The sequence below is a fragment of the Amblyomma americanum genome, chromosome 5 (assembly GCF_052857255.1).
Source record: "Amblyomma americanum isolate KBUSLIRL-KWMA chromosome 5, ASM5285725v1, whole genome shotgun sequence".
NCBI classification, from domain to species: domain Eukaryota; kingdom Metazoa; phylum Arthropoda; class Arachnida; order Ixodida; family Ixodidae; genus Amblyomma; species Amblyomma americanum.
This window is the reverse complement of record NC_135501.1, coordinates 16458794-16466717: the sequence shown is the minus strand read 5'-3', so window position 1 is coordinate 16466717 and position 7924 is coordinate 16458794. Positions and strand designations below refer to the sequence as shown.

Genomic DNA, 7924 nt, shown 5'->3' with positions numbered 1-7924 from the left:
AAACTTTAACCCAGCTGTTTCCGCAGCTTTCAACGCAGCTACCAGGCGCTTATCGTGCACTTCCTTCGTTGAGCGCCAGACCAGGATATCGTCTATATTGATAAGCACCCCAGGTAGACCATCAAATATCTGACAAAGCGCCTGCTGAAACACCTCAGGAGCGGACGAGATACCAAAGTGTAGCCTTAAGAAGCGGCATCTGCCGAAAGGTGAAGCGAACGTACAGATCTTGGACGTTTTCTCGTCCAGGGGCACCTGATGGAATCCAGCGTTTGCATCCAGACCGCTAATATAGGTAGCTCCTGTTAGTCGTGCTTCCAAGTCCTCGCGCCTTGGTAAGGGGAAGTGTTGCCTCTTGATGTGCATGTTTACTCTTCTGGGGTCCATGCAAACCCTTAAAGCACCGTTCTTTTTCTTTACTAAGACCAAATGGCTTACTATGATTCCCGCACGCGTCATCCGCTGGAGTTCATTCTCCAGGGGTTCCTGAAGTGCGAGTGGAACCCTACGGGCCGGCTGAACTACTGGAACTGCACCTGGTTCCAGGACCATGCTGTACGGAATCTTGAAGCAGCCCAACCCTTGGAAGACATGCCTAAAATGTTTCAAAAGTTCATACTCAGGGAAGGCATTCACAGTGTCCACCTAGCGTTGAACAAACCCGAGCGCCTCATTGGCATCGAGTCCTTCACTTTCACTTCACTTTATTCACTTTAAAGACCCCCTTCAGGGGGTATTACATAAGGGGTGGGTTAATATGTTGATCAACAAGTACGAGTCATTTCTTTGAAATAATTGCTTAGCGTATCTGAAAATGCAGACAGGTGTGTGATGGCAGCGATATCGGTGGGGAGGCCATTCCAGTCCACAACAGTTCGGAGAAAAAATGAAGCTGAAAAAGTTGCAGTACGCGACACAGGGCGGGCGATCTGAAACGGATGGGCAGTGCGGTGAGATATGCGGTTCGGATGAGTAATGTAGGTTGGTTGATTTAGAGAACTATGGAAAAACTTGTGGAGCAAATAGAGGCTGGCAATGCGGCGGCGGTCTGCGAGGCTTTCAAGAGCGGAATTCTTCTTCAGAGCTGAAACGCTGGTGGTATATGAATATGCAGAGTGAATGAAACGAATGGCGCGGTTCTGAACTGACTCGAGTGCATTTGTTAGGTATGCATGGTGTGGGCTCCAGATGGGGCTGGCGTACTCAAGTTTGGGTCTGATGAGGGTTTTATAAGCGAGAAGCTTCACGTGTTGCCGCGCATGACGAAGATGACGTTTCATGAATCCTAGAGATCTGTTAGCAGATGATATGATTGTGGTAATGTGTGTTCACCAAGAAAGATCGCTGCAGAGGGTGACACCAAGATACCTAAACGATTGGACGCTTTCTATAAACGAGTTAGCAACTGCATAGGAAAAAATTAGAGGGTTGTGTTGTCGATGAAAGGAGATGAGTTTGCATTTGTTAGCATTTAGCGTCATTAGCCAGAGGTCACACCATTTATGGACGCTGTTAAGGTCGTTTTGAAGGGCCATTTGATCAGAAATGTTAGTGACAGTGCGATAGATTACGCAGTCATCAGCGAAGATACGAATTTTACATGACACATGTGAAGCTAGATCATTAATATATATTTGAAACAAGAGTGGGCCGAGCACAGATCCCTGAGGGACGCCAGATTTAACAGGGAGAGCGCTTGAGCGGTGGTTGTTAATAGAAACGAACTGAGATCGGTTAGCTAGAAATTCTTTAATCCATTGCAGGATATTAGGGTGTAAATTTAAAAGGGCGAGTTTTAGTATTAGGCGCTGGTGAGGTACCTTGTCAAATGCCTTCGCAAAATCTAAAAATAACGCATCGGTCTGCAGGTTGCGGTCAAGGTTAGCATGCACGTCGTGAGTGAAGATTGCCAGTTGGGTTTTGCAGGAGAGCCCCCTACGAAACCCGTGTTGAGCCGGATCAAGGAAGCTGTTTGAATCCAGAAAGTTTATGATATGGGAATAGATGACATGTTCCATGATTTTGCAAGGCACGCTGGTTAAGGAAATGGGACGATAATTTAGCGGAGAATCCTTTTGACCTGATTTGTGGGCCGGGATGACCCTCCCCACCTTCCAGTCGTCCGGAAAAGTTCCTGTCGACAGCGATTGCAGAAACAGTAATGAGAGATAAATGGCAGAAATGTGTTTTGTGTTTTTCAGTACTTTTGAGTTCATTTCGTCCACTCCAGCGGCTGACGAAAGTTTAATTCTGTCGATAAGGTTTTCGATACCCTGCGCTGTGATTTCGATGTGAGACATCGCTGGCAGTGTTAGAGTAGGCGGAGTGGGCAATGGTGAGGCAGTTTCGTTTGTGAAAACAGATACAAACGCGCGATTAAATATTTCGGCACATTCAGTATCACTGGCATCCTCGCCTGCGGCATTCATTAGAGCGATTATGCGAGTTGCTTGCGGGTTTATTATTTCCCAAAACCTCCTGGGGTTATTCATTAGGATTTTTGGTAGATCAGTTTGGAAAAATGCTTGTTTGGCGCAGCGAATTGCATTGTAATACGTGTCCTCGGCCTGATAGTACCTATCCCATGCATCTGCGTCTGGGCTCCGTTTCGCTGCACTATAAAGTCGTTTTTTTCTTCTTTCTAATCTCTTAAGGTTGTGTGAAAACCACGGTTTTTGGCGGTTTGCTCGAAAGCTGATAGAGGGAATAAATTTGTTTGTCAGTTCTTCGATCTTCTTTTTGAAAATCGACCAGTTATCATTGACAGACCGGTGATGAAATGTGGATTGAAAATAAGGCAGGAATGCTTCTAGCTCGTTGATTTCTTCGTAATTGCCTTTGTCGTACATACGGATGGTTTTCTTGAACGTTTGACGGGATGTGGGGGAGAACTTGAATATGGCATGAATAACCTTATGATCACTGATTTCACGCAGGTAAGTAATCGATGATAAGCTTTCAGGGTTGTTGGTCAGTATTAAGTCCAGAATATTTGAAGATCCGTGAGCGACGCGTGTCGGTTCGAGCACCATTTGCGTCAGATTAAAGTTTAAGCATACATCTACGAATTCTCTTGCTTCAGGGTTACCGGCGGTTAGTGGTCCTACGTTTTGCCAATCGATGCCAGGGTAGTTAAAATCGCCTAAGAGAACAGTTTGCGCACCAGGGTGTTTTTTTAGTAATTTGGACTAGTGCATCGTTCAGGCTAAGCGCGAATCCTGGGTTGCTGTTGGGGGCCCTGTAGCAGACGCCAAGTAGAACTGTTTCCGGTGGAGCGCAACATTTTAACCACAATATTTCTAGATCTGAACTAATGTTAACATGAGAACAAGATATTTGGTTGTTAATGGCAATAAGAACACCTCCTCCGCGTGTGCCTTGACGATCATTGCGGTAAACATTGAAATTTGGCAATTCATCCAGAATTTCATTATCTGTCACGTCGCTTGTCAGCCACGTTTCAGTTAAGATTAATATGTTGCTGCCTGAAGATGACAGGAGATTAGACAGGGCTTCGCGCTTTGGAAGGAAACTGCGTATATTGGTGTAGATTATGGAAAAAGAAAGATTAACTCGACGGGTAGCCTGTGGTTGCTTGCGCGCGATCCGACGGCGACATGATTCCTATGCGATTTCTTTCACGGTCTGTGTGTCTTGGTCAAACATATAACGTTTTGGTCCCATGTGCAGCGTTTTGTATCGAAGGGAAAAGAATCCTGACTTGGTTCTGGCGAAAGCCACAAGGTGTTTTCGGGCATTTCGGACGGGCCGAGAAAAATCTTCGCCGATACTGAAATCTGTATTTTTAAGCTTAGGGCCATTCGAAAGAATGACCCCTTTGGTTTTGAAAGCAGAGAGCTTCACTATTATAGGTCTTTGGCGGTCAAAGGATGGCTTGACGCCCATTCTTTACGACGAAAAATTTGATGGTAATCTCGGTGGCTCCCACGGACACTTTCTGTGACGTTGTTCCGTAGCTTGAAATTGCACCCCCGTTGTATGCTCGCAGCACTGAGCAGGTAGATTGCAATGATTCTTTGGTTTGAAGCTTACGGTATATTGAAAACGGTAGCAAGCTTGCCTGTGAACCAGTGTCCACCTTGAACATAACTTCGCGGCCACTTACACGTGCTTTAACTGTCCAGTTCTTCCTGTGACCATTTTGGGAGGTTTCAAGAATTTCAGTCATTTTAGTCGACTTTACCGATTTCACTGACGGTGGTCGACTTCCGGCAACAACTTGCTAAGTGGTTGAACTTGCGGCAAGAATAACATATCTTACCGAACGCTGGACATTGTTTAGGCCTATGTTTATGGTTGCATTTCCTGCAGCAGTACTCTTTATTATCTTGACAAAGCTTTTTATCGTGTTGCTGCTGTTTTTTCGTCGAGACTGTGCGACTTGAAATACTGCCAACGCAGTCTTCTGACTTATTCCGAATTTGGCTCCTTAGTGTCGCCGATTCTGCAGCCTTGCACAATTCTTCAGCTTTTAGTAGCTTTAGGTCTTTCTCGGCGAGCATTCTTTCACGAAGCTTTGAGTTATTTGCAGAAGAACCGACAACTGAGCTAGTTGGTGCATCTTTAAGCCGTGGTAAAAACAGCGCAGCGACGACAGACACAGAGAAGACAGAAGAAGACGGACAAGCGCTGACTAACAACTAAAGTTTATTGCGCTTGTCCGTCTTTTTCTGTCTTCTCTGTGTCTGTCGTCGCTGCGCTGTTTTTACCACGGCTTTGAGTTATTTGTACCAAACACAATGTATTCTCTAATCAGTGAATCGTGCCGATCCCGAAAATTGCACTGGGTTGCCTGTCTGTTTAAATCGCGCACAAATTTCTCAAAAGGTTCCTTCTCCATCTGGCTCCTTGTACGAAATACATATCTTTCATGAATTTCGTTGCTCACCTCAGATAAGCGTCGAACTTCTGCACCACAGTTCCGCAGCTTTCCTTGCTTTCTGCGGTGCCGTACTGGAAATTGTTGAAGATTTCGAGCGCTTCGTCTCCTGCGAAGCTCAGCAAGGGTGCAGCTTTTGAAGCATCACTTTTCGGGGCCTTCTCTACTGCCGTTGCTTGCAGACACAGCTCAAACTTTTGCTTGAAGCGCTGCCAATTTTCCGATAGGTTGCCCGATAGACGCAAAGGTTCCGGCACCTTCATTAGGTCCATTCCGCGCCTTTACTGCTGGGCTTCGGTCCGCGGCGGCCACTTCTGACACCATGTAACTAGCAAGGACGACGCAACAGCATGATGGCCAGAACAAGAACGATTTCTTTATTCAAGCATTTGATAATATAGGCGCGGGAACGTGCGCCGAGAGTATCTGCGCATTTAGGGTGCGCAGTCATGCTACAGTGGCCCTATCGGATACACCTTTTATAAAGGGCACAGATATTTTCAAGCTATTTTTTTGCTCTTGAACTGTGGCCTTTCCTGAACATATACACATATTTGAAAATAAAGGGAACTGGTTGTCTTCTTTAGCATTTCCAAACAATCCTTTGTCTGGGAGATTTTTGCACCTTTTTTAGAGTAACAAGATGGAATGATTGTGAGTATGTTCCTAGTAGGACGGTGGAAAAATATTAGAGATATGTTGAGTTGATGACAGCCTGTAAACTTGGCTCCAGTTTGCTTGCACCAGTTTCAAGTGAAAAAATGTTAATTGTTGCGTGAATACACTTTTGAATCTTGCTGACCGCAAGGGTGATGGAATGGGCCCGTTTAGATGTCGTTCTGTTAATCAAGAGTAGCAGAAAACGGTCACTGACGTTGTATTAAAATGTATGTGCTATATCTTCGCGTTGAAGTAAATTTGTTACCATCATCATCATCATGACTACGCCCACTGAAGGGCAAATTCCTCTCTCATGTCTCTCCAATTAAACCTGTCCCTTGCCAGCTACGCCCATCGTATGCCCACTTCTCAATCTCATCCGCCTGTACCTTCTGCCGCCCCCTGCTACGCTTGTCTTCTCTTGGAATCCGCTCTATTACCTTTAAGGACCAGCGGTTATCTTGCCTTCGTAGTACATGCCCTGCTTAAGCCGGTTTATTCCCCTTCATTTTGACTAGGATGTCATTAACCAACTTTTTATACCTGACTCCTCCTGACACCCATCTTTGATACCCGACACTCTGCCCTCTTCCTGTCACTTAACGTTCGACCCATCATTTTTCTTTCCATAGCTCTCTGCGTGGTCCTTAAATTAAGCTGAATTCATTTCCTTAGCCTCCTATTTTGTGCCCCGTGAGTGAGCACAGGTAAGATACAGTTGTTGTACACTTTTCTCTTGAGGGACATAACTGCCGTTCATGACAAGACAGAGCCTGCGATATGCGCGCCACCCCAATCCTATTCTTCTAGTTATTTCCCTCTCATGACCCAGATCAGCGGTCACTGCCTGCCCTAAGTAGATGTGTTCATTTACCTCTTCCAGCACCTCGCTACCAGTTGTGAACTGTTGTTTCCTTGCTAGACAGTTCAACATTACTTTGGTTTTCTGCATCTTAATTTTAAGACCTACCATTCTTCGCTGCCTGTCTAAGTCATTAGATCGAATTCGCATCTTTAGGGTCAGCAGGGCCGGGAGGACTATGGCAGATGTGAGGTTCCTCTAGATATCTCCCAGTATTTTCACATAACTCTCTTCAACACCCTGATATCGCAATGCCTGAATGACTGTTTAGGTTTCCACTGAGTCAAATGCTTTCTCGCAATGAATGAAGGCTATATATAGGGGTTCGTTATATTCTGCGCAGTTTTGCTGTTACCTGATCCTCAACAGCTGCCTGCCCTGTTTGCACTTCTAAGGATTTCTTTCCCGCCTGTTTGGTTACTGCCGGGATAACACATAGCAGTGCTGTGCTGTCTCTCTAATTAACGTTATGATTAGATTGGCTACTGTAGAGATTTGTGTTCAACTGTTAGGCTACTTTAACTATCCTATCCCTATTGCTAATGACGCACCCCGCTCGCCTCTTAACTCATACACATGGTTTTTACCTATGCCCAGTTTCAGCTTTAGGCTAACTCCGTTGTTCAGAGCAAGCTCGATTCTCTCCATATTAAACTTCCTTATGTCAGCTACCTTACGCTTATTTATTACCTTCGATAGCTCTGCTAGTTCTATTCTGCCTGCATGGTTAGACGCCCTCAAGCATTGACGTTTCTTAGTCAACTCTTTCGTCTGCTGAGAAAGCTTGCCGGTATCCTCTCGAACAAACCTACCGCCTCCTTCTACGGCGCACTCCGTAGCGATAGCAGTGACATTATCCTTCATTTTGTAAACATTAAATTTGTCTTCATCAGTTAAAGCCAAATGTTGGTTATGTAGCGATACCCTGAAATCCTCTACTTTCCCTCTTACCAGTAACTATGGGCTGGTGCTTCACGAGATTCTCCTGTTCCCTCATCAAATGTAGTCTATTTCGAGACCTCACTATTCTGTGGTCGCTACAACGCACCTTTCCGACGCCCGACGCCCTTCACATCCTGCACAATGCCAGGGTGGACGCATAGTATGAGGTCTATTTCATTTTTAGTCTCACCATTGTGGCTCATCCAGGTCCACTTCCTGTTCTCTCGTTTGCGGAAGAAAGTATTCATGATCCGTAAATTGTTGACATCGACGAGCTGGTCGCCAGCCTGTTTCTTGCCTACCTCCGCATCGTAGTCGCCCATCAGTACAATGCACTGTGTTTTACTTTGTTCGTTGCCAATTCCACGTGTTCATAGAATATTTCAACGATCATGGCTAAATGTACGCGCGTATGCCTGCACTATTTTCACCTTCTAAATACAATAGCTGGCGCCCTCTCGTTAATACTACAGAATTCCTCTATATTGCCAGGTATATCCTGATTGATGAAGAATTCCACATCTAGTCCACGTCTATCCTCTAATCCGCGATAGTACAGT

The 7924-nt window shown here is 45.4% G+C and overlaps 1 pseudogene; it reads right to left on the bottom strand.

Annotated features, from left to right (window-relative positions):
- Positions 1 to 521: 521 nt before the first annotated feature.
- On the bottom strand, positions 522 to 5172 carry LOC144133720 (uncharacterized; annotated as a pseudogene).
- Positions 5173 to 7924: the final 2752 nt, after the last annotated feature.